Genomic DNA, 18,646 nt, shown 5'->3' on the forward strand with positions numbered 1-18,646 from the left:
TACTGTCTTCAAATACGCATCCTTGTTCCTCCACGTTTTCCTATTCGATCGTCACCTCAGTCTTCCCTTATCTCTTCAAATCTACCGAAAAACTTCCTTGGTGCATCTACCAACCATTCCTCTAGGTACATCGCTTACTCACCTCTATTCCATTTTTACCCCTTGTCTTAGTTAAGTCTTCCAGGCGACTGCCTAAACCCATTTGTTTGATTTGTTGACTATCTAAGTAATTCCATAAATGCATTTCCCACTTTTTTGCTGAGTAATGCCCAGGTTTTTAATGATTTTCATGTTAAAGGTCATGTTCCTTATAGATTATTGGAGTCCCATTATGATTGATTTTTCAGGCCAGCTTCAAAACCTGCTCTATGAAGAAACGTAACTTTCAAGATGGTGTCTAACAGAGTTTGTTTCACGATTTTGCTCTAAAACGCTGAATAAATTTTGTCTGTCAAGGAGTATGCTTTTTTGAAGTCGACATATATTACTACTCTTTCCTGGATTATTGCTCTACTGACGTTGATTATCTGTTCCATGCATGGCTCGCCTTTTCGGAGGCCAGCCTGAAATTCTCGAAAAAATGATAAGTTTGTTCTTCAACTCTTCTCAGCGGGGCTTCGGAGAGTAACTCATACGCAACTGAAAGTAAGGAGATCGCTCTAGTTGTTCAGACCCGTTCCATTGCCTTTTTATGAAGTGGTGCACATTTCCAGTCTGTCGGTATCGTTTCGATTTTCCGTATTTCCTCTATAAGCCGGTGAATTCCAGCTGCAGTGGCTTCCTCTCCAATCTTCCACATTTCTGCTACAATACTATCTTCACCTGGTGCTTTATTATCTTTGATTTCCTTGATTATCTGCAGTTTTCACTAGGCTCGGTGTTTTGGAATATGACTTATTGTGGATTTGTTTCTGAGTATCCAGTCTTTACTGAGGCTCTTCATTGTGTAGCAAACTTTGAAATAGTCTACCAAGAGCTGACAGTTTGTTGTAGTTTGTAACTATGCTCCAATCCATTCGCCTACAGTTCAGACTTGGTGGTTGTTATCCTCGCAGCTCCTCTTTGAAGATTCTGTTAAACTCTCTGGCGTTGTTCTTGAAGTATTCTTCCACTTTTCCCCTCTACTTTTGTCATCTTTCACTTCCTCTGCTTTTACAATCGTGGATGTTTCTTTCCTTTTATTCTTGCAATCTCCCCATTTTCCTCGATCTTATTAGATTTCCGCCTCTTCCAGGATTTTAATCTTCTATCAAGTGCTTCATGACACTTTTCAGTCCACCGTTTGTGTTTCAGTTTTGGCGGGGGGTTCTACCCAACCTTCGGATGCCTTTGTTAAGGCTTCTTTGATTTTTTCCTAGCTGTTCATCTCCATATTAGACTGGTTTTTGGGATACTCTTTATTTTGCTTCAGTGTGTCTGTATTGATTCTAGGTTTCACGTTTATCTTCGGCTTGGGTGTGTTCGGCTGAAATCTTACTTTGATCTCTGAGAGTCGAAGTTGGCGCTCTTTCTTACTTTGACACTCAGTTTTTCTTCTCGATTTTGGGCTGTTATTGTACATGGTCAATTTGGAACTCCTCTAGGCTTGCCTTGGGAGAAACAAACGTTTTCTTCTTCCTTGGGAGGGCTTCGAGGTGTGTGGACATCAGCTGCAGGTTGAACTGTGTGTAGAAGGCATTAAGTCTTTCTTCACTTTCATTGGTTCTAATATGTGCCGGCTAGTCCCCCATTATTGTTCTGTTTTTCTTTTCCCTACCTAGTTGGGGATTCAAGACGCCGAGGAAGATTTCATCACGATGCTGAGGAATTTTGGATTCAGCATCTTCGAAGCTTCCCAAACATTGTCCGCTTTTTCTTGGTTTCTCTTGTTTTTATTCACAGGTCCATGCGCATAGGTAATAGAGTACACTTTATTTCCAGACTCAAAGGAGAGGAGTGAAATGACTCTGATGGTGGCGTAATCCTATCTTGCCATTATAAGAGAGGAAATATTTTATGTTCCTTGTTTATAGGTCATTACTGGTCTGGTGTTATTCTGTACGGACTTGTAGTATACACGAATCAAAACGTGACTATATTCTGTCTACTGTGGCTGCAATGTACCCACCCGCCCGGATAGTCGCGCGTGTTAAAGCGCCGCTTCCGAGACTGGGAGGTGCACCAACCCTGGACCGAATCTGCCCGACGGATCAGTGACGAGGGTCAGTGGGCCGCACCCCTGGCTGTGGTTTTCATGCGGTTTCCCACATCCCACTAGTTGGATAGTGGGCTGGTACCCAAGAGCCGCCTCTCTCTCGCGATTCGGAAATACTTTGCAAACTTTCGCTCACTTCCACGTGCAGACAGTCAGAGTATACGTATTCCGTCCCGGGGGCTCCCCCGGGACGCAATACGTGTACCCTAACGGGGTGGTGACAGGGAGGGCATCCGGTCACCCCTTAAACTAGACGTGCCCCATACCGTAAATAACCATGCCGACCCTGCTCTCACGCAGGATAAAGACAAGGAAGAAACAAAAGTGACAATGATTTATTCATTGTGGCTGCAGAGATCCGTGAATCCCTAGTTGTTTTTGCGCCCTAAAACAAAACAAAACGAAAACAAGAGATCCGTGAATATTCGGTGACATAACAGGAACAAAAGCGTAGTTACCAGCCATAATCACGATATTCCAAATATGATCAAATATGAAAGTGTTTCAAATCGATTGGTTTTCATAGCTCGCAAAGTAAAGGATTCAGTTAGTGTCGCTATATTATTCTGCAAAGAGAGCCAGTAGAAGGGAGGCAGGCAACCAAAAAGACAGTGAGAGGGAAATACCTAAGCAAGCGTTTTAAACAACAGCATAGTAAAACTGTCCTGTTAGTATTTTGTAGTCCTTTGAATAGGGATAAAATTCATCCATGAGTTTCCTCGCGATGCCACTGACGGTTAGAAATTCGCTATAAGCCCTTGAACCCATTCGTATAACATATGGTTGTATTAGATGGCTTTTTCGGTCACGAAAATTGACAACGGTCGGGAGAGCGGTGCGGTAACCACATGCCCCTCCATATCCGCATCCAGTGACGCCTGTGAGCCGAGGATGACACCGCAGTCGGTAGGTACGGCAGCGCCTTCAAGATCTTACGGCCGGAGTTAGTTGTGTAATCTCAAGAGAGAGGAACATCCAATAAGTATAGTTTACATATTGTCATTATATTTTATGGGTGAACTTCAAACGAAAAGTTATTTCGAGAACGGATCTGTTGCCTCACTAACTCAATTCTTGTTTTGGTGATTATGTGAGATATTGGATACGTTGATAAAAACTTTGTTTAGTGTTTCTCTGGATGGCGAATCTAGTGTGTATATGTGTCTTGTGCTCGGCTGTGATGAGTGCCTGTAAAACCTGGTGTGGTGGTTTTCCTATCATTGTCGATATTATTGAAATATACACTACTGGCCATTAAAATTGCTACACCAAGGAGAAATGCAGATGATGAACGGGTATTCATTGGACAAATATATTATACTAGAACTGACATGTGATTACACTTTGACGCAATTTGGGTGCATAGATCCTGAGAAATCAGTACCAAGAACAACCACCTCTGGCCGTAATAACGCCCTTGATGCGCCTGGGCCTTGAGTCAAACAGAGCTTGAATGGCGTGTACAGGTACAGCTGCCCATGCAGCTTCAACACGATACCACAGTTCATCAATAGTAGTGACTGGCGTATTGTGACGATCTACTTGCTCGGTCACCGTTGACCAGACGTTTTCAATTGGTGAGAGATCTGGAGAATGTGCTGGCCAGGGAAACAGTCGAACATTTTCTGCATCCAGAAAGGCCCGTATAGGACCTGCAACATGCGGTCGTGCATTATCCTGCTGAAATGTAGTGTTTCGCAGGGTTCGAATGAAGGGTGGAGCCACGGGTCGTAACACATCTGATATGTAACGTTCTCCGTTCAAAGTGCCGTCAATGCGAACAAGAGGTGACCGAGACGTGTAACCAATGGCACCCCATACCATCACGCCGGGTGATACGCCAGTATGGCGATGACGAATACACGTTTCCAATGTGCGTTCACCGCGATGATGCCAAACACGGATGCGACCATCATGATGCTGTAAACAGAACCTGGACTCATCGAAAAAATGTCGTTTTGCCATTCGTGCACCCAGGTTCGTCGTCGAGTACACCATCGCAGGCGCTCCTGTCTGTGTGCAGCGTCAAGGGTAACCGCAGCCACGGTCTCCGAGATGATAGTCCATGCTGCTGCAAACGTCGTCGAACTGTTCGTTCAGATGGTTGTTGTCTTGCAAACGTCCCCATCTGTTGACTCAGGGACCGAGACGTGGCTGCACGATCCGTTACAGCCATGCGGATAAGATGCCTGTCATCTCGACTGCTAGTGATACGAGGCCTTTGGGATCCAGCACGGCGTTCCGTATTACCCTCCTGAACCCACCGATTCCATATTCTGCTAACAGTCACTGGATCTCGACCAACGCGAGCAGTAATGTCGCGATACGATAAACAGCAATCGCGGTAGGCTACGATCCGACCTTTATCAAAGTCGGAAACGTGATGTTACGCTTTTCTCCTCCTTACACGAGGCATCACAACAACATTTCACCAGGCAACCCCGGGTAACTGCTGTTTGTGTATGAGAAATCGGTTGGAAACGTTCCTCATGTCAGCACGTTGTAGGTGTCGCCACCGGCGCCAACCTTGTGTGAATGCTCTGAAAAGCTAATCATTTGCATATCACAGCATCTTCTTCCTGTCCCTTAAATTTCGCGTATGTAGCACGTTATCTTTTTGGTGTAGCAATTTTAATGGCCAGTAGTGTATATGGAAGGGACAATGTGAAACTCGGAGTCGCAACATAGCTCCTACCTTACTGCTCGTAACTAGTATCCATCTGTAACTACCTCAGTGTCGACGTGACGTTAAATCCTAATCTTCCACAAGGCCCAATTCAATAACCATATCACTGTTAATAATACATCTGTTATGTCGAATTCAAGCAGTCGCTAACAACCTACTAAGAAACTCAATAGCGGTATGGTCAGTGAGCGACAAATTAGATGAATTCGATTCGCTTACTGACTTAACCTAAGATCAAACTGCCTAGCGCTTTAAGTCAGATCGGTTGGCCAAATTTTACTTTCAAATTGATTTAAAGCTTATCTCTTTACCCTCATTACGCTCATTTTCGCTTTCTCTAGCTTTTGCTTGTAGCTACGCTTCGACTTCGCTTAAATCTGCGATGATCGTCTCTTTGCTTCCGTAGGAATTTTCTAACATGGCTGTTAAATCACGGTGGGTCTTTTCCATCTCTTAAAACTTTCATCGGAATATGCGTGTCTGTGGTTTACTGAACGACGCTTTTGAATTTTACCCATTTCTGCTCCACATATTTGTCCTCGGAAATGATTGATGTTGACTACTCATACACTCAGCAATTTGCATCCCGTCACTCTCGCTAGCCAAAAATGTTTTCCTGCCTTTCATAACATTCCTTGTAGCGCCCTTACTCATTGACGTTACCATTGCCCTATGAGAACTGATGCCTTCCTGTACGTTAGCTCATTCGAGAAGTTCAGGTTTGTTTGTTGCTAAGAGGTCCAGGACCTTATCTTCACAAGCTGGTTCTCGAACTATAAAGGATAGTCAAATGAATACGAGACACAAGAGAAAAAGTGAGTAAACTAACCGTTTATTATTTCAAAAGTAAACCCACTGTTAGGGATTGGCAGCGAAACTTACGTAGCATGTTCGAAACAACCTTGGCAATATGTGGGCCCATCCACAGCCTTCATACAGTCCGGACCTCTCCCCATGCTATTTCCACATTTTTGGAGCCCTGAAGAAAGACACTCGTGGCCGTCGATTTGCTTCGGACGAAGAGGTGCACGGCCGAGTACAATCATGGTTCCGTAGGCAACCACAACCATTTTTCCTTGTCTCAACGTGGGATAATATATTAACAATTACGGTGATTACTTTTCAAGTACGAGGGTTGGAACTTTAATAGTGGCAACTATTGATTTACAGCTCGTACAAAATAGAAACGTGTTTCAAAGTCTTACTGACCTTCAAAGTAGTCACCAGTATTGTGTATAACACGTTGCCAGCGATGTGGAAGTCGTACGATACTCTTAGCAGTGCTAGTTGTGTTGACAGTTCGAGCGGCGTGGTCTATTGCCCGACGAATTTGTAGCAGCTCTGAAGCGAATTCCGTGAAGTGTTTCCTTCAGTTTAGAAATCGGGTTGAACTTACGAGCTCTTAATTCTGGGCTGTGCAGTAGGTGGCACAGCACTTAGCAGCCCCATCAGTCAAACAAATCAGTAACAGTTTGCACTGTACATGCTTGAGCATTGTCCTGCAAAATGATGGTCAGGTCCTGCAGAAATTGTCATCACTTCTGTCTCTAAGCTGATCGTAGGTTGTGTTCCAAAAATGAGCAGCATAGACACAGAAGGGATGACACTTTCTGCAGGACCTGACCATCATTTTGCAGGACAATGCTCAAGCATGTACAGTGCAAGCTGTTAGTGATTTGTTTGACTAATGGGGCTGCTAAGTGCTATATCACCTACTGCACTCTCCTGACTTAAGCCTTCGTAAGTTCAATTCGATTTCTAAACTGAAAGAAACACTTCGCGGCATTAGCTTCAGAACTGCTACAAATTCGTCGGGCAATAGACCGCGCCGCTCGAACTGTCAACACAACTAGCACTGCTAAGAGTATCGTACGACTTCCACATCGCTGGAAACGGGTTATACACAATGCTGGTGACTACTTTGAAGGTCAGTAAGACTTTGAAACACGTTTCTATTTTGTACGAGCTCTAAATAAATTGTTGCCACTATTAAAGTATAAATTCTCGTAATAAACAGTTTGCTTACTTTCTTTCCATCTGTCTCGTTTTCATTTTCGTTAGAAACAACATGTTCGCTGACACGTCGAAGAGACACTGCCCGTCCTTTTGTACGGTTTATGCCGCTGAGAGTCGTCACGGCGTAAGCTCTCTGCGAGATGCGTATGCATTGTATTTTGGCTGTAACCAATTCACCCGCTGCACGCGAAAGCGGGTAGAAAGAGCCAATTAAAGTTCCTGATTCGCTTCTAAAACTCTTTTCCCCTTAGAGGCACTCATTATTAAAGTTATTTAATGAATATGACTCTATCAGTTTACTGTGGTGGATTCATTCGATTGTCTCCAACAGAAGTTGTTTCCCACGACTTGATCCGTCACCCGTTGGTGTTTCATGCAGCGACTTTGAAACACCCTGTAGATTCCAATCTGAATTTAGGATTTCTTTGCTATTCACTTTTGGCTTCAACCAACTTTCTGTTCCTATTACTGTCCTGTGCATTGCTACCTTCAATAAGCGATATTAATATTGGGAACTTACCAGAGCTCCCCTGAAGTTCACTAATATAAGGAGCCATCAAAAATTTTCCATTCGAAAGCTGCGCTGCAGCGTATATGCAAGGTAGCGCTATTCGGATGTGTAGGCAAGAGATTAGTGCGGCATTCGTGTCTTTCCGACCTGCGCGCGGAAAATGCGAAAACGTGAAGTATGGCAACGTTATTAACAAATGCGTCCAAACATTACCAACGAGCTGATATTCTTTTCTTGGCTGCCGAAGGACAAACACCAGTAGACATTCATTGTAGAATTACGGATGTGTATGGGGCAAAATGTCTGTCGAAAATCACTGTTCTGAAATCGTGAGTCAAGTTCCACGCTGGTCGCGATTCGACACAACGCCGTAAATGTCGTAATTCAGAACTCACGCTAATTCAAGTGGGAGACATTCGAGTACTCACCCTACAGTCCTGATGTCAACCCATGCGGTTATCACGCCTTCAGGTCCTTAAAAAAGTCCTTGAAGGAGCGACGATTCCTGTCGGACGAGGATGTGCAGCAGGTAATTACAGACTTCTTCATGCAGCAGTACACGGTGTTTTCCAAAACGGGTGTCTTCAGCCGGCTGCGTCAATGGGATAATTGCCTCAATGCTCACGGAGATTTTGCCAGATTGGCATATCGACTCTAGACTGTACAGCCTTCGAACGTAAACTTTTTGATCGTCCCTGTATAATATTAACATTTTCTGTCTCCAGTCTCCGAGGACAAATTGTTCCCTGTGAGTAATGTGGCTGACCTATCACCAATTTCGGTAGGCAGTTTTTCACTAATACCAAGAACGGGTTCCTCTAATCAAAACACGCCATGTTTACCCCACACTTACTCCACTATGCTATTAGCCGTTTCCTGCGTGTAACGCAAGCCTCATCTATTGAGGGCAGCCTCACAATTCTCTGTCCTACAGTGGAGGTCGAGAAATTCGGAACGGTATGTCGCAAAATCCTCTGAGCCTCTGGTTTAGATCTTTCACCCGGGTCCTAACCAGAGGACTGTGGTGCGATGCTACAAGTAGTGAGCTGAGTTTGGACTCGCGTGTGATACCAACTGCCTTCTATGAACCAAGACTGGACTCAGGTTTCTGATACTCGTTGCCGAGTATGCTGAGTACAACACAACCTGTAAAAATAGCCAGTGAAGAGAGCTTTTCACTGGAATCGTTTCCTTTGTGATGTGTTATGATATTTACACTACCTGGGACACGATTCGTGTTTCGATATTAACATACCCAATGGCGGCTCGTAGAAGTGAGACAGCTCACAGTATCCCAAATTGCCTTATTTTATATATCAAAACAGGAACGTGGGAGCTATTCGTCATCGAACACTTATTAACGGTGTCATTTTTCACAAATGCGTTGTTTATAAAGACGCTTTTGAAGTCAAAATTATCAATAACTACACAGATTCTCGAAATCATTTGTATAATTGCTGAGTGATTATTTTCTAGTTGAAAAAAAAACAAAAAGAAAAAAAAAAAACAAGTAGTGGCGACCTACGTAGGTATATAGGGTTGAAAGGGTACAGTACCGTCCGACATTGAAAATAGGTACAACATTCTTCGTTATTCTTGTCAGAACAACATATTTTTTGTAATAATAACTCAATTTCACTTAATACACCGAATCTGGATACCAGTGTAGTAAAGAAGGACAATTTATTTATTTAATTGATCACATGTGCACTCCCACAAAATAAATTCCTACATCCAATTTGGTGAGATCTGTGAAATGAATGAATGTATGGTCGTCTGCTAATCGCAGATAGTGAATGTGCAATGTATGATCATCTTTGAGACGGTCCTTTGGTCACCTTTGGTGGAACCAAAGAGATGAAATTTACCTGAGCTTTGAGCGCCTGAAATGTGGCTGACCAATACGGTAGCATGGTGCTCCCCCACCTCGGCGGAGGTGCGAGATGACCTGAAGAATGGCCATGTTTCAGCACTCTGGCGCTGGATCTTGTGTTGGTAAGACCTGTCTTAGGTGTGCTCCGTAAAGACAAAAGAGTGGAGAGAATGGTATGCATGTGAAATACTTAAGAGCAGTTTGGAATAATTATTTCACTATTTCAGAAACTTTGGGGGGGGGGGGAATTAAATGACAGGCAGGTAATATTAGTGGATCGTAGTTATCTTCGGAAGTGACCAACGGTCACAATAAAACCACGTGTAGCAATAAGTTGAAATACTTGCGAGTGCTAGTATTAAGTTAAAATACTTCCGAGTGCTAAAGTTAAGCTGAATTACTGCGGTGTGTACTGTAAGTTGGAAATACACTCCTGGAAATGGAAAAAAGAACACAATGACACCGGCGTGTCAGACCCACCATACTTGCTCCGGACACTGCGAGAGGGCTGTACAAGCAATGATCACACGCACGGCACAGCGGACACACCAGGAACCGCGGTGTTGGCCGTCGAATGGCGCTAGCTGCGCAGCATTTGTGCACCGCCGCCGTCAGTGTCAGCCAGTTTGCCGTGGCATACGGAGCTCCATCGCAGTCTTTAACACTGGTAGCATGCCGCGACAGCGTGGACGTGAACCGTATGTGCAGTTGACGGACTTTGAGCGAGGGCGTATAGTGGGCATGCGGGAGGCCGGGTGGACGTACCGCCGAATTGCTCAACACGTGGGGCGTGAGGTCTCCACAGTACATCGATGTTGTCGCCAGTGGTCGGCGGAAGGTGCACGTGCCCGTCGACCTGGGACCGGACCGCAGCGACGCACGGATGCACGCCAAGACCGTAGGATCCTACGCAGTGCCGTAGGGGACCGCACCGCCACTTCCCAGCAAATTAGGGACACTGTTGATCCTGGGGTATCGGCGAGGACCATTCGCAACCGTCTCCATGAAGCTGGGCTACGGTCCCGCACACCGTTAGGCCGTCTTCCACTCACGCCCCAACATCGTGCAGCCCGCCTCCAGTGGTGTCGCGACAGGCGTCAATGGAGGGACGAATGGAGACGTGTCGTCTTCAGCGATGAGAGTCGCTTCTGCATTGGTGCCAATGATGGTCGTATGCGTGTTTGGCGCCGTGCAGGTGAGCGCCACAATCAGGACTGCATACGACCGAGGCACACAGGGCCAACACCCAGCATCATGGTGTGGGGAGCGATCTCCTACACTGGCCGTACACCACTGGTGATCGTCGAGGGGACACTGAATAGTGCACGGTACATCCAAACCGGGTTCGAACCCATCGTTCTACCATTCCTAGACCGGCAAGGGAACTTGCTGTTCCAACAGGACAATGCACGTCCGCATGTATCCCGTGCCACCCAACGTCCTCTAGAAGGTGTAAGTCAACTACCCTGGCCAGCAAGATCTCCGGATCTGTCCCCCATTGAGCATGTTTGGGACTGGATGAAGCGTCGTCTCACGCGGTCTGCACGTCCAGCACGAACGCTGGTCCAACTGAGGCGCCAGGTGGAAATGGCATGGCAAGCCGTTCCACAGGACTACATCCAGCATCTCTACGATCGTCTCCATGGGAGAACAGCAGCCTGCATTGCTGCGAAAGGTGGATATACACTGTACTAGTGCCGACATTGTGCATGCTCTGTTGCCTGTGTCTATGTGCCTGTGGTTCTGTCAGTGTGATCATGTGATGTATCTGACCCCAGGAATGTGTCAATAAAGTTTCCCCTTCCTGGGACAATGAATTCACGGTGTTCTTATTTCAATTTTCAGGAGTGTATTTAAGGAATGGCGTGTGCAGGACTTGAAATTAGAGACGAGCACTTCCACGTGGTAAGTACTGTGTGTGTCTCAATCTGTGTATGAGACAAAGGATAAAGAGAAGTAGTCGTCCAAGGTATCAGTTGAGGACTCGCGTGTGTGACGAATGTGGTCTTAATATTACTTTGCGTGTTTCGTTTCCGTGTGACGCTAGATTCAAACTCTAATACTCTGAGAGAGAAGCAAGGTGAGTCAGCCGTCTATCAGCAACGCCACTTGGCTTCCATTGCACAGGAAGACGTGCATATATCCCCCAGAGTTCGTAGTAGGAAAGAAAAGTTACGAAGTGGGGCAGTGTCGTGTGAAACTGGTATAAATACTAATTGAAGTGGGGAAGCTGAAAGCGAAGTGATTCTAACGTTGTGACTATTCTTTGCGATTGTATTCTATGTTGCCAGTGTGATGTATTTCACGTAATTTAATTATGTGTGGTTTGCATGGGAGAGTAGCAAGATAGGTTCAGAGGCAGTGGGTTATGCATGTTCCTTTTTGTACCGCTCGGTCTGGAGGAAATTTTCGTGATGATGGGTGTGAGAGTCGAAGTGTGAGACATAGCAAAATATCCACCATCCTATCCAGAAAGTGCACTGTAGCGTTAGATAATTACGAGACCATAAGGTAGAGAATCACCAATGTAAAGCTATGCCCACTGGGCGGAGTTTCTCATGTGTAAGTATTGTATAAAATGTAATGGTGTGTTTAGGTTATCTTTGAATCATAATGGAATTTATCAGAATAAAAAAGATAGTGAAAAGAAAAAGATTGGTGGCCTTGTTCTTCGAATAGTGTGTAATCATGATATCCAGAACTTATAACGTGTGCGCCATTCGTATTCAGTGCGATGGCCACATGTTGATCAAAGCCGTTGGGTGAGAAAGAAAATGTGGTATTGCCAGTGCGTAGTGAACAATCAGAGTTGTGTAAATTTTTAATAGTCAGATGTACGTTATCCGTTTCCGTTGCGTAATATTCAAACAGGAGAATAATCTGTAGCTTAATTTTGAGTACTAGAGCTCATAATCAGTCATTGATGTTACTCGAAAAATAAGAATAAATCCACTCGCTTGGCAGACCACTCATCTTGCAGGCCTGACTGCTTGAAGCCACAGTATGAGCAAGGCGTGTGGGTTCCTCTCAGGGTGACACATCTCACATAATCGTGCCTCATTAAAGATGCAGTGTATTTATAAGTAAACGTTCCCTACTTGAGCCAGTATAGATGTTAAACTATTTACCATACGGTACCCAACTTTAAAGAAATGATTTTCAGGCTGTGAGCTGGAGGATTTACGTCGTCAGAAGTGTGTCACGACTTGCCGTTAGGCTCCGGTAGTGGTGCGGCGACATGGGGCTGAAATACAAGCATCGGTGTGCATTGCAGTTGTAAGCAGTGAAGGTGAGACTGGAAAAGGTGAACAGGGCTTCTCTCGTTGAACTGTTTTATCAAAGCTACAGCAAAAGTGCTGCTGTTCTTCGCAAGTATCGACGCATTAAAGGATAACTGAGAGGTCTCTTTCCGCACCAGGGTTGAAGAACAGGCACCAGGCGCAGCACGATCATTACTGAAACTTCGCGACTTGGCGGGTGTTCGAGGAGTGTTGTGCTGAGCGGCTTCGATGATGGAACCGAGGTGAAACCACGTTCAGACATCGCGGGATAGGGTGCCACCCCTCATTACGGATGTCGGACGTCGGTCTGGTAAAACATGACAGGCGGCGAAATGTGGCGGAACTCACATCAGACTTTAATCATGGGTAGCCTAGAAGTGTGTCTGAAGACACAGTGTAGCGAACACTCCCAACGATGGGCCTCCACAGCCAACGACTCACCCATGTTCCTATGTTAACACCACGACATCGACAACTACGACTGAAACGGGCACGTGACCATCGGCACTGGACGTTACCGCAGTGGCAGATCGTTGCATGGTCTGATGAATCGCGATACCTTCTTCATCATGTCGATGGAAGGGCACGAATCCGTCTTCTTCCAGGGGGATAGTGCCTTGACACCTGTACTGCGCAACGGAGACAAGCTGGTGGCGGCTCCATTATGCTCTGGGAAACATTCGCGTGGGAATCCATGGGTCCAGTGGAGCTCGTGCAAGGCACCCTGACGACCAAGTAGTATCGTATACTGGTTGAAGATGACGTACACCACTTCCCGACGATCATGTTTCCCGACGGCAGTGCCATTTTTCAGCAAGATAATGCGCCATGTCACAAGGCCTGGAGTGTGATGGAGTGATTCGAGGAACACAGTGAAGAGTTCGAATTAATATGCTCACCCTCTTCCCCCCCTTCCCTATCTCGACAGATTTGAACCCGATCTAGAATGTGATTAAATGTGGCGCCAGAGCTCATCGCCCCTCCCCGAAATTTATAGGAATGAGAAGTTTTGTGTGTGCAGCGGTACTGCCAGCTCCCTTCAGCGAGCTACCAAGGCCTCATTGCTTCCATGCCACGACGCATCACCGCTGTTATATTAGATAGGTGGTATTAAAATTCTGGCTGATGAATGTATGTGCCATATACTAAGAGGGGGGAGGTGGAGTGCGAGAGGGCGGGGGGAAGGGAGTGCGTAGGTTCAACAGACACGATCGATCAGTCTATAGAATATTTACAAACCATACATTTTAGAAATAGGGAATCCCCAAAAACACCTGTCAAAAGCTTGAATAACTGACCACATTTTTGTAGCGTGGACTGCTGCGCGACATGCAGGAAGGGAGTCAGTGAGGTTGTGCAGGGTAACGACAGGGATATGGAGCCATGCCGGCTCCAGAGCCGTGGTCAGCAGCGCTGGATTTCTTGGTTGAGGATCCATGGTGCGAATAGCCGGATCGAGGTGGTCCCACACATTCTCGATAGTGTCTAAATCCGGGGAGTTTTGTGGCCAGTACCGTTTCATTCATCCTGTTGCTCTTCGAACCACGAGTGTACACCGCGAGCTGTGTGAGAAGTTGCATTGTGATGCTGCTAGATACCACTGTGTCGGGGAAAAATTAACAGTATGTAGGGTTCGTATGGTCCCCAAGGACAGACGCATACTTGTGTTGATCCATTACGCCTTCCAGAATGACGATATCACCCAGGGAACGCCATGAAAACATTCTCCCGAGCATATATCTTCCTCCACCGGCCTAAACACTTCCCACAATTGTTGCAAAGTGTTTCCTTTCGGACGTTTCACTCCGTACACTCCAACGGCCATCTGACCGATGGAGCATAAAACGTGATTCATCTGGAAAGGCCGCCTGTTCCCACTCTGTGGACGTCCAGGCTATCTTTCGTCGCCGATGAACGGCAGTCAGCATCGGTGCATGAACCAGGCGCCTGCTGCGGACGCCCTCACACAGCAACCTTCACCGAAAAGTCGTTGAAAAGATACTGTTGGTAGCTCCTTGGTACTCTGGGTGGTCGGTTGCTCAACAGTTGCAGATCTATTCGCCTGTACGCATTTCCGCAGCCGTCGTTCACCCCTGCCATCTATACACATCAAAAACGGCTTTACATCCCCAATTCCCAGAACTCCTGAAGGCAGACGTTCACTGTGGAGATTTTATCAGACACAGTCCCTCTGACTGTTCAGGGATGTCACTAAACAAGGCCAAAGATGTAACCAAACATACATAAGCAGCGCCGTTTAGACGGAGGGGGTCCGACAGCCGATCAGTTCCAGTCATTCCACCAGGAAGGATGTAAAAAATGGCTCTGAGCACTATGGGACTTAACATCTGAGGACATCAGTCCCCTAGAACTTAGAACTACTTAAACCTAACTAACCTAAGGACATCACACACATCCATGCCCGAGGCAGGATTTGAACCTGCGACCGTAGCAGTCCCGCGGTTCCGGACTGCAGCACCTAGAACCGCACGGCCAACGCGGCCGGCAGGAAGGATGTACACGGCTCGTGTTGTCTGTAGTTCAACCATGCCTAGACGGTCAATACCACGGTTCGATCGCGTCCGCATTGTTACTTCATGCCAGGAAGGGCTCGCAGCAAGGGAAGTGCCCAGGCGTCTCTGAGTGAACCAAAGCGATGTTGTTCGGACATGGAGCACACACAGAGAGACAGGAACTGTCGATAACATGCCTCGCTCAGGCCGCCCAAGGGCTACTACTGCGTGGATGATCGCTACCTACGGATTATGGCTCGGAGGAACCCTGACGGCAATGCCACCATGTTGAATAATGCTTTTCGTGCAGCGCCTCAAACTGTGCGCAATAGGCTGCGTGATGGACAACTTCACTCCTGACGTCCATGGCGAGGTCAATTTTTGCCAACAACGACACCATGCAGCGCGGTACAGATGGGCCCAACAACATGCCGAATGGACCACTCGGGATTGGCATCACGTTCTCTTTACCCATGAATGTCGCATGTGCCTTCAACCACACAATCGTCGGAGACGTGTTTGGAGGCAACCTGGTCAGGCTGAACGCCTTAGACACATTGTCCAGCGAGTGCAGCAAGGTGGAGGTTCCCTGCTGTTCTACGCAGAATCACCATTGAGGAGTGGGATAACCTGGACCAACAGAGCCTTGATGAACTTTTGGATAGTATGCCACGACGAATACAGGCATGAATCAATGCAAGAGGACGTGCTACTGGGTATTAGAGGTACCGGTGTGAACAGAAATACTGACCACCACATCTGAAGGTCTCGGTGTATGGTGGTACAACATCCAATGTATAGTTTTCATGATCAATAAAAAGGGCGGAAATGATGTTTATGTTGATCACCATTCGAATTTTCTGTGCAGGTTCCGCAACTCTCGAAACCGAGGTGATGCAAAACTTTTTTTGATGCGCGTATATCCCGTGGTACACTGAAGTTGCAATGGCGCCGGTTTTGGATTAGCGCCATTTTCCCATGCACGGTATGCCTTAACCAAGGCGGCATGCGAGCAGCTTACCAATTTGGTTGTTTCGGAAATGCTTTCACCCTTGGTACGAAAGCCAATAATCATGCCGTTTTGGACGTTAGACAGATCGCTCCGTTTCGGCGTTACGATAACGACTGCACTAAAACTTCCTGGCAGAGTAAAATTGTATGCTGGACCGAGACTCGAACTCGGGACCTTTGCCTTTCGCGGGCAAGTGCTCTACCATCTGAGCTACCCAAACATGACTCACGCCCCGACCTCACAGCTATACTTCTGCCAGTACCTCGTCTCCTACTTTCCAAACTTTACAGAAGTTCTCCTGCGAGGAGAAATGAAACAATATTTTGGGTTCATACGTCGCTTCATTTGTGAACAAATCCAAGTTATTTAAAATCATGCCCAAGTTGATATCAAACAAGCATTCACTTAATAAACAAGACGCCAGGTAAGTAGTACAACTAACTGACGCTCCCCTTCCCCCCCCCCCCCCCCCCACCCAATCGCTCCCTCTACTTATTCAATTGTTTCATCCACTGTAGGGACAGTTATCTGTCCGTTTTCGAATCCGTTGGGTGATGTTTATATAATATGGGCATAAAATATCGCGAAACTACAAAAGAGAGAGAGAAATCAGTTTCACGTTTTTTCGAAAAGGAAAAACTTTTCGAGAGATTGGAGAAACCATTGGCGAATCTAACAGCACATGGAAAACTGTTATAATAGATTTAATCAGAAAAAACTTACGATAACCAGTCACGAAGCTATCGTCCTGAAGTTCTGTCCGAGATGGAAACACAACAGGAGTCAAGAAAAATTCAAAAGTACGCGCTCCGAAACTTGCTACTGCAATTTAGATGCATGCAGGAAAGCCTGTTTCAGCACAGACTTTAAAAATGTGCTTTATGAAGCTGTATATGGAGAGCGAAGAGCCCGTAGAAAATCGTAATTCGGTAAACTCAACAGGAGGAAGCAAATTGCGATTTGCAAGAGAACATAAATTCAACGTGTTTGATTTCTGGAAGAAGATTGTGTTTACCGAAGAGAATCGATGACAGATGTTTAAGTGAAATGGGTGAGTAACAGAGCGTAGAAAAAAAGAATTGTGAGCTTGAAGAGTGAAATATAACAGCCTCAGTCAAACATGAGCGGCGGTACAGTGCAAGTCTGGGGCTGCATGAGTGCAACGGGTGTAGAGGATTTGTGTTGGACGGAATTATGGACCCTACAGTTTACATAAACATCTAAAAAACAGATATCCACAAGTGTGAATAATGCGGGTTTTTCTGTGAATTATATTGTCATACAAGGCAATGATCCAAAACATACAGCTCTAGATGCGATGCTGTGGCTGTTACGTAACAGTCCCCTCTGGATGCCGACAACACCGCAACTCCGAGACATCAATCCGACAATGAATTTGTGGAATGTACTCGACAAGAATATGAGAAATAGTCCAAAGAAACCTCTAATAGAGAAACGGAGTAAAATTACAGTGCACGCAACAGAATGAGTGGTGAAATCAATGCCAAGGAGAATACAAGAGATTATAAAGAGATAAATATTAACCATAACATTGTATGTTCAGAGTATCATTTTCATCATTGTAGACGGGTACTTATTTTGCATCCTAAATTGCCTGTCTTTACTTTTGAATATTTAACAATGTTTACGTAAACAGAAACTTGTGTTTTTTATTGATTCCCTTTCCACTGATTAATGAACTGTGATTAACAATCATAATTAATAAACATGTCCCTGCTGTAGGCCTACTTCATTCTGACAGTTTACTATTATCTATACACCCTCAAAATAGACTCGTGCATGACGAATACTCTTTGAATTAACTGTGTATCACTTCATCTGAAGCGAAATTTGGGGACCACCCGAGCATTTGCCTACACGATCGTGGGAAATCGCCTAAAAACCACAATCATGCTGGCCGGTGTACCAGCCTACGTCGCACGTATTCTATCCGGGTCTGCCTCATATCCTTGTCTCGCAAGATTGTGCACTGCACGTTAAACTATACGATCATGTCCTCTTTGCCCATTACACACAGAAATAAAATTCCTTTCAAAATATAATACTGTGTCCTGTTATAGGTTCTTACTCAGTATCAATTCCGTCACGCATAGCACAAGTCATGAACAGAATTGCTCTTAACGTAGTTTTGAAACTTTTTTGTTTATGGATGTCAGTGAAACAATAAATGCCGGGGACTTTTAACAGAATTATTGCCGGTACTTTTGGAGCACATGTCGTACGCTTTAGGGAGAACGAAACGGACATTTGGGAAATCTTATTAAGAATCGCCGTGGGAGGCAGCTCTGTTGCAGCAGCTCCGTGAGAAATGCGGTGAGAAAAATATTTACGGAGTACTCCGCGTCGTACGCTCTCGGACGAAAGCGATGGCGTTGTTTAAGCACGGTGGCCTCTAATAACTTGGCATTTGCATACTCGTCTCGACTTCCCGGCGGAATACCGTACAAAAAGATGTCGGTGCCTTCCACGGTCCGAGGCGGCGCGCGCCGCTGCGCCCAAATAAACCGAGCGCGAATCGGCTCGCCGCTGATAACGCCGG

This window comes from Schistocerca cancellata, chromosome 4 (genome assembly GCF_023864275.1).
Source record: "Schistocerca cancellata isolate TAMUIC-IGC-003103 chromosome 4, iqSchCanc2.1, whole genome shotgun sequence".
NCBI lineage: Eukaryota > Metazoa > Arthropoda > Insecta > Orthoptera > Acrididae > Schistocerca > Schistocerca cancellata.